The 9,589-nt window shown below is 42.6% G+C and overlaps 1 protein-coding gene across 1 annotated transcript in view; it reads left to right on the forward strand.

Annotated features, from left to right (window-relative positions):
- ARHGAP24 (Rho GTPase activating protein 24) overlaps nucleotides 1-9,589 on the forward strand; it is a 912,569-nt gene that overhangs the window by 24,312 nt on the left and 878,668 nt on the right. The window lies entirely within an intron of this gene.

Here is a 9,589-nt window from a genome sequence, read left to right on the forward strand (position 1 = left end):
AGAAGTGTGTGAAGGGAGGAGGAGGAGGAGGAGGAGGGGGGGGGGAAAGGGTTAGGTGGAAGAGGACACAGCAGAAGAACTTACTTGCAAGTAGAATGGAAATAACTCATGCATATGCTTTATTTAATGGTTTGTTGCACACATGTGTCAATACGTCAGACTCATTAGGGAGATAAGATAGAAAACTCACACTCCCTCATCATTTCATTTGAAAAATGCGAATGGGCTTGTGGTTGTTTTTGTTTTCTTTTTAATAGAATCCCATTACAGAGCATATTGCAAATATTTTTTAGTCTATTGCTAAGAGGTAAATTGAGACGACGCAGCCTGTACTGAGCCCAGCCTGGATAATTTGCTGTAATTTATTGCTAGAGAACTGTTATTAGCAACACTCATACGGTGAAATAAGGTTAGGTCATTCTTTCTGCTACAGGATATATTTTAAAACCTGTGCTCTGTACTCAAAGCACCTACTAAGCCACTGAAATGAATTTTTTTTTCCCTTTTTTTTGTTTTGTTTTAAAGATTAGAGTGTCTGATATACTGTATGCAGTTTAAACAGTATGCCTTGACACAATAATGATAGTTAGGACATATGTTAAAAATGCAACCAGTTTAAATATCTTGCTGTTGTTAACTGCTAGCTCATTTTATTTTTAACAAGTAAAGATTTGTGAATTAAGATGCTATTGTAGCACATTATGGGGTCCTTTTACTAAGGTGTGCCGAAAAGTGGCCTGCGCTGGTGTAGGCGTATTGGATGCGCGCAGGTCCATTTTTTCAGTGCACCTGCAAAAAAGGCCTTTTTTGGGGGCCAAAGATAGACGTGCGGCAAAATGAAAATTGGCGCATATCCATTTTGGGACTGAGACCTTACCCCCACTCATTTACGTAGCGGTAAGGTCTCATGCGTTAACCGGGTGGTCATTGTCAGTGTTTATACAAGCCAACTCATTTTTGAAAGAGATCCCCGGCCATCTTCTGACACAAATCGGGAGATGGCCACGATCTCCTGAAACTGGTCAAATCAGTATAATCGAAAGTTGATTTTGGCTGGGTTCAACTGCTTTCCGTCGCGGAGCTGGCGAAACTTCAAGGGGGCGTGTCGGTAGGGTAGTGAAGGCAGGATGGGGGCGTGCTCACAAGATGGTTGGCTTCGCCCGATAATGGAAAATAAAAACTAGGCTTGACAGCATTTTCCCGGCTTTACTTGGTCCCTTTTTTTCATGAACAAACTGCAAAAAGGAGCCCCAACTGACCAAATGACCACTGGAGGGAATCGGGGATCACCTTCCCTTACTCCCCCAATGGTCACCAACCCCCTCCCACCCCCCACCCCCAAAAACAAAAAAACCCTTTTTGCCAGCCTCTATGCCAGCCTGAAATGTCATACCCAGCTCCCTGACAGCAGTATGCAGGTCCCTGGAGCAGTTTTTAGTGGGTGCAGTGCACTTCAGGCAGGTGGACCCAGGCCCATCCCCCCCCTACCTGTTCCACTTGTGGTGGTAAATGGGAGCCCTGCAACCCTCCCCAAAACCCACTGTACCCACATGTAGGTGCCCCCCTTCATCCCTAAGGGCTATGGTAGTGGTGTACAGTTGTGGGGAGTGGGATTTGAGGGGCTCAGTACCCAAGGTAAGGGAGCTATGCACCTGGGAGCTACTTTTATTATTTTGTTTTTTATTTCTAGAAGTGCCCCCTAGGGTGCCCGGTTGGTGTCCTGGCATGTGAGGGGGGCCAGTGCACTACAAATTCTGGCTCCTCCCATGACCAAATGCCTTGCATTTCGCCAGGTTTGAGATGGCTGGGCCTGGTTTCCATTATGGCTGAAAAACAAAGCCGGCCATCTGCTCTACACCCGGCGATCGATTTAGCTGGCCCCAAACGTATTTCAAAAATATGGTTGGCTCCGCCCCCTTGCAGAGCCGGCCGTGAAGATGGCCGGCCATCTATTTGGCTGGCGCAGTTCGATTATGCCCCTCAAATGCCAATTACTGCCCGGTTAGCACCACGCATAGTGAGTGCGCGTAAAAAAAGAAATTACCGCCTGGGCCAGGCGGTAGTTCCGAATTGACACACATTGGGCATGCATTATCACCTATGTGGCTTAGTAAAAGGGCCCCTATGATAACAAAAAGTATGCATAAAGGGGTGTGTCTGTGTTTGTGTGTGGGGGGGGAGGGGCATATCATTTAAGAACTCATTCTTCCAATGAGTTGCAGCTAGTCACAGCTTGATTATTACCCAATGTTGGAGGGATAATTTGCTGTAAAAAAAAATAGGGTGCATTTGTCTTGTAACATATGTTTGGATATACATAGCTAGCCTGAAAGGTTTCCTTGCATTATTACAAAGATGGTATAGAGTTCCCGATGTGAACCCTGCCAGAAATTATGAATGCAGATTGATATAAAAACCTTCTGAAGAAGCATTTTCTGAAACATGGATCCATGTAGGGGTCATAAATGGAGCCAATAGTGATTCACAACTTGGGACTACACAAGTAATGAGTGGCATCTATTTCTAGTTGAAAGTATGATTTCTGTGCAGAATAACATCAAGTGCTTTAAGATAAGTATCAAATATTATTTGGCTTATTAAGGGCTTGAGCAAGATAAAAGTGTGCAATGATTGAAAAGCAGTTGCCCACTCATTGCACTAATATCGGGTACTTTGGAATTTTCTGAGCATACACACTGGGGCTCATTGTCAAAAGAGAAAATAGCATTTGGATGTATTTCTTCTCAAAACGTCCAAATTGGTATTTTTGAAACCAGTTTTGCAGACATTTATCTATGCAATTCGTCCTCGGGGGAGTGTCGGGCATTTTGCGGGAGGGTTTGGGGTGGGCTTAGGGCGTTCCTAACACTTGGACATTTTATAGCCAATATGGAACAAAACGTGTAGGACGGAAACTTCAACATTTTGATCTAGACCCATTTTTAGAATGAATAAGGCACAAAAAGGTGCCCTAGATAACCACTGGAGGGAATCAGGGATGATGTCGCCTTACTCCCCCAGTGGTCACTGACCCCCTCCCACCTCCCAAAGATGTGAATAAAAACAGTACTTACCAGCCTCTATGACAGCCTCAAATGTTATAGCCAGTTCTATTATAGCAGCAAGCAGGTTTCTGGAGTAGTGAAATGGTCAGTGCCGTAGACTGTAGAGAAGGGGACTGAGGCCCATATCTCATTCTCCCTGTCACACTTGTGGTGGTAAGTGTGAGCCCTCCAAAACTGAGTAAAAACCTACTGTACCCACATATAGGTGACACCCTTCACCCATAAGGGCTATTTGGTGGTGTACAGTTGGGGGCAGAGGGTTTTGGGTGGGTTTTGGAGGGCTTAGCAGACATGATATGGGAGCATTGGTGAAATGTGTACCTGGGAGCTTTTATATGAAGTCCATAGCAGTGCCCCCTAGGGTGCCCCGTTGCTCTCCTGGGATGTCTGTGTGGCCAGTCTACTAAAAATGCTGGCTTCTTCTATATCCCATCTTGATTTTGTGCATTTTGCACTTGGATGATTTTTTGTTTTGTTTTGTTTTGTTTTGTTTTTTTGAAAATGGACCAAAAACATAAATGCACAGAGCACAAAACCATCTAGCGTGTGGCCATTAAAAAAAAAAGACATTTTGATGTTTCAAAAATGGCTATATTTCCTATTTGGGTTTGGGACGTTTAGTGCAAAACATCCAAAGTCTGACTTTGATGTCATATCAAAAATGCACTTCATTATTTATATTAAATTGTTTATTGAAAATTTGTTCCAATCAACTATTATTTTTTTGACAAGCACAATGATGCCAAGTCGGGTGACTCCATAGCTAGGAGCAGTATTTTGAATGGTTAACATTTGTCCCAACCTTGTGTTTATATTGGATCTTTTGAGGGGGTGGAGGTTGTGGGTAGGGGGGGGGGGGGTTATCATAAATGAGTACATACTTTTGTCCTGTTCTGTTTTGTTGTTCCATGTACTGTTAGCTCTTTTGTTACTTTTTGATGTACTGAATTTTTGCTGACACACAATAAAAGTTGTTTTAACCATAAAATATACAACGTATCACAGCTTTTTAAAAATATTTTTATTGAATTTTCAATAATACATCAATCAGAAAAAAAATAAAATAAAAACGTATCACAGCTCTGCCCCCAAGAATGTCTATTTGCAGATCACTTAAATGGAGGCACAGTCTTTCAGTGCACCTACTTGGTATGGTGTATATCTTGCAACATTTAAAAAAAAAAACCTTTTCCATATGTAAAACATGCTTTCTACATGGACAAAGCTTTATAAGATTACCCCATCGAGGGCACTTTTCAAACCATGGTGACTTTTCTACCCAGAGGTTTTAAATAAAGATTCAAAAGGAAAACACGTGGGTGGTTTCACTTTGAAATTTCCCACACCTGCTTTTTTATGTGGGTAAATTTTTTATGTGGAAAATAATTCTCCTAGGCTTGCAAATCTGCACACACTATTTTCCAGTCCTGCCCAAAATGCACTGCCAGAAAGGCCTGGCCTAACTGCAGCCAGAGTACACTAGATGTGGAACGACCTGACTACTTTTTGCCAAACTGAAGGAGGGCGATTTTCCGACAGTCAGTTTACCCACAATATTGGCTTTGGAAATTATTCTTAGAATACTATGAAGGAAATTCTGTTCAGAGAGTTAAAGATTCTCTTTCCTCTTTGCTGCATGTTGTGCTGGGATAGAATAAAATGTTATCATGTCAGTAACATAAATCTATTAACATCAAATGAAAGCCAGATATTTTCCCACATTGGGACACTTTAGGTACAAGAAAGTTTCCTCAGGATCTAACTTAGGGCCATATAGATAGACCCCCTCCAACTTCCTGTTTTTCTTGGGGGGCGGAGACTTTAAAGTTAATTAAGTAGCCCCTATCCTCAGTTATATCTTGTTAAGCCTTCTTGATTTTAACCCAAGGTTCTTTATTTGTCTGTCTTGACTAGACTGTAAGCTCCAGAAAGCTGAGATTACCTCTCATGTGTCTGCTGTGTATGTGATAAATTTGTGTATTTATGGGGGCAATTCAGTAATTTAGCGCCATAAATCATGGTGCCAAGCAATATTCTTTAAGGGCACTTATGTGGGTAAGTCACCACTTTGGGTGGGCATCATTTTTCTAAGTGCAGGAGTGTGATTTATAAATTATTCAATGACTGGATGAAATGAAATGCATTTCTGTACCACACTGCAAAGGGTTGCTAGAACTATTTCTATGACTAACAGTAGTAATAGCATTGACTGACTTATGCAATGTGGAAATGGCATTGTATGGCTATGTATTTGTCATAGTGCCTAAACATTAAAAAAAAAAAAAAAAGCTTTCTACATCTATCTAAGTTCAAAGAGATTTTAGGTGAATTGAACCTCTTACCAGGGCTTAATTTGTAGACAAAAAGGAAGTGGAACTGGGGCGACAGGGAAGGGGAGTGGGAGGGCCAGGGGCCAAAAACAGCATCAGGAGAAGAGGAGCTGGATTAGGGAGCGGAGTGACTGTTCTCTGCTTGGCTTCAGGCTCACCCCCTAACCTTCTGTTACTTGTAGGCTGCCTGGAGGGAGGGACTGAAACAGAACATTCCGGGTGCTCTAGAGTTTGAAAAGAAGAGCCGGAGTTGCGTTCCAAGCTGTTCCCCCCCCCCCCCACCCCCACCCAAATTAAGCCCTGCTCTTATGATTTTGAAATGGTTTTGATTGGTAGTAATTGCAGAGTGCTAAATATTACCAGTTCTGCTTTTATGAAGCACTGCATTCCAAATGTGTGTGTTTATATGGGGACTTATTAGAGACTGGAAGTATTGGAAACAATTTTTCTACTTTGCCTCTGTCTGTATATATTTGGTGCTATGAATGGCCCCCTGTTTCTGCTTGAAGAATCCAAATTTAAGGAAACCTTTTTTGGTTCAGGATTTACATTCTGGAGTGACTTATCATTTCAAAGGAGAGTGAGAAGTGTGTGGATGTTTTTGACAGTGGCTTCCCAGCATAAGCTGTCCCATGCCAGCCTGCTGTCACTGGGCGAGATAGGGTTATATCTATTTAAAAGGCTTCATCTATAAATAAAGCAAAATCATTTGCATTCATTTTTTTTTTTTGCTTTTGCATTCTGATTTTAACATTTTGCTCGATAGGTGAAAGACTTTATAATGTGTCCCTTTGTTGTATCCCTGGGCCAACCAGTTGCCATGTTTGCATTTTAGAATTTCTGAATAATCTGACTATTGTTTCAGAAGATTCATCTGCATGATGTTTTGGATATAATGATATGCAAATACGAAAATGACCTTTTCTTACTTTTCACAGTACTGGAAATGTGCTACATGGAATTTCAAAGCTTTTGCCAAAGCCAAAGGTGCATTCAGTCTGCAAAGCTCTTTGCAGCAGTTATGACCTTTGGATTTTGAATGTTCCTTCTTACAGACCAACCAAGGGTCTTAGGGGGGAAGTACAAAGCATTTTGTCCCAGGGCATAATAGGCTAAAAATCCACCAGTGCATCTGATCCATGGTGAAGTTGCATATCCATTCAAGACGACAGTACTGTAAGCAGAATTTGCTTATCCACTCTAATCCTAGCTGAGATCATTTTCATGCACCTTTATGACTCCACAGTCAACTTTCTTTAAGCTAGTCCCTTTATTTTTTATGTAACTCTTCTTACACTATCTTATCTGTCTATATGCTCCCTCTTTGCTTCCACCCTATGCTATGTATTAAGATGTTTATTGTGTATTGTGCCAACATTGTAAGTAACATAGTAAATGACGGCAGATAAAGACCTGTACGGTCCATCCAGTCTGCTCAACAAGATAAACTCATTTTACATGGTATGTGATACTTTATATCCGAGTTTGGTTTGTCTTTGCCATTCTCAGACCGTAGAAGTCTGCTCAGCACTGTTCTTGTACTAAGTTCTGAAGCTAACGTCGAAAACCCTTAAACTTTACACTCCAGCCCATCCATATCTATTCAGTCATGATCAGGGCGTAGACCGTAGAAATCTGCCCAGCACCGATTTTGCTTCCCAATTACCGGCGTCGCCACCTAATCTCCGCTAAGATTCCATGGATCCATTCCTTCTAAACAGGATTCCCATACTATAGCATAATATGACCGTCATTTGAATATTTTTTACTGCTGAAATTGTCTATTCCCTATGCCCAGATTGATCTTGTGCACCAGCTTGAATGAATTTCTTCAAAGAGGTGGTAAATCAATCCTAATAAATAAATAAATACAAATTTGGATTTATTAGCTGCTTTTATGAAGAGACTCACCCAAGGCAGTGTACAAAAGGTATATCTTGAAATAAACAGCTTACACTGTATGAATAGCATAACAATAGTAAAGTAACCAAATGTCAGCATAAAACACAGTTAAAACAATGAGGTAAACATGGAGCTAGGGAACTTAAATCCTAATAATAGCAATAACATGATACCGTACCAGAAATATGCTCATTAAAACAGCACAGTAGAACATTCATATAACATATATAGAGTGTGACACAGTAGTGGAAAGTGGTAACCATGGTAATTCCCATGGGGATGAGCTGCATGGTATTACTGCGATACCTGTAATAGTGATCATGGATTTACCACAAGAATGGGGAGTGTTAAAACAGTATTACCTTCAAATATCAGCACAATGATTTGGAAGAACAGCTATTTAACAAACTCAGAAACTTGTGAGAATGTTTTGTCATTTTGGCAGAGCAAGGAAGTGCTTTGGCCTAAACTAAGTCAGTTTGCAAAGTATCTTTTAGCTGTTCCAGCAACCAGTACCTCAGCTGAAAGGGCATTTTCACTCACTGGACTTACGATAGCTGACCAAAGAACATAGCTGAAGCCTGAAATGGTTAATTGACTCTTATTTTTACAAGGACTTTAGGAAATGGTGAGCTATACAATTGGTGGGGTAAATATTCAGCTGGTGGTGGTCAGTGTTTTCATGGGTGCTGGTGGCATTATGCTCAGATATTTAATGCCATACCATGTCCGGCTACTGGCACAGAATATCCGGGTTTGTGTGACTGGCTATCTCTTATTCAGTTGATGTGGAGGGGCATTTTCGAAAGGGACATCCTTGGAAAACAGCGAAATCCAGGGGCGGGGAAACCCGTATTTTCGAAAAAAGATGGATGTCTATCTTTCGTTTCGAAAATACCATCAGAGATGTCCAAATCCTTAAATTTGGCGGTCCCTAGATTTGGACTTCCCTAGATATGGACATTTCTGACTTTCAGCGATTTTCGAAACCAAAGACATCCATGTCAAAAGCGGCCAAATGCAAACCATTTGGTCATGGGAGGAGCCAGCATTTGTAGTGCACTGGTCCCCCTGACATGCCAGGACACCAACCGGGCACCCTAGGGGGCACTGCAGTGGACTTCATAAATTGCTCCCAGGTACTTAGCTCTCTTACCTTGTGTGCTGAGCCCCCCCAAACCCACTACCCCCAACTGTACACCACTACCATAGCCCTTATGGGTGAAGGGGGTACCTAGATGTGGATGCAGTGGGTTTCTGGTGGGTTTTGGAGGGCTCGCTGATTCCTCCACAAACATAACAGGTGGGGGGGATGGGGCTGGGTTCGCCTGTCTGAAGTGCACTGCACCCACTAAAACTGCTCCAGGGACCTGCATGCGCTGTCATGGACCTGAGTATGACATCTGAGGCTGGCAGAGGCTGGCACAACATATTTTTAAAGATGTTTTTTGAGGGTGGGAGGGGGTTAGTGACCACTGGGGGAGTAACGGGAGGTCAGCCCCGATTCCCTCCGGGGTCATCTGGTCATTTTGGGCACCTTTTTGTGCCTTATTCGTAATAAAAACATGTCTGGGTGAAAACGTCCAAGTGTTCGTCAGGGACGTCTTTGTTTTTTCGATTATGGGTCAAAGACATCCAAGTGTTAGGCACGCCCAAGTCTCGCCTTCGCTACACCTCCAACACGCCCCCTTGAACTTTGGCCGTCCTTGCGACAGACTGCAGTTGGAGACGTCCAAAATCGGGTTTTGAGGACAAAGGTAACCTCAGTTACCAATTGAATATCCAGTCTCACCAGCGACCGCGGGAGTTAACCAGGCTGCCTCCTGTGGTCTGAATATCAGCCTCAGTGTGCCTAATTTCTAGAGCACACATCTCCTAAGGAGGTGTTTCCATGGGCGGGGCATTGGCGGGTCAGGATTATTCTCAGCATTTAGGTGCGGTTTTATAGAATACTTGAATTTAACTGCTTTTGGCTGATGTAGATGCTCAAGAATGCTAGATACCTGAGGGGAGGGGGGAGAGATACTAGAAATCCTGAGAGATGCCAGGTTATGCTTCTATTCTATAATGGAACCTCCCAGGGCACTTCCGTTTAGACACACCGAGGCCACACGAAAGGTGTTTATTCTGCAATGGAACCTAGACCGCTAGGTTTCATTATACAATGCAAGCATAACCCAGTATCAGCACCCACAGTTACACCAGCTGTATATCAGTGCTGTTTACTGAATGTACCTCATTGGTGCCTTCAGAATTCGGCATCTGAAGCGGTTGCCTGGGATGCCTATGCCA

The sequence above is a fragment of the Microcaecilia unicolor genome, chromosome 2 (assembly GCF_901765095.1).
Source record: "Microcaecilia unicolor chromosome 2, aMicUni1.1, whole genome shotgun sequence".
Taxonomy (NCBI): domain Eukaryota; kingdom Metazoa; phylum Chordata; class Amphibia; order Gymnophiona; family Siphonopidae; genus Microcaecilia; species Microcaecilia unicolor.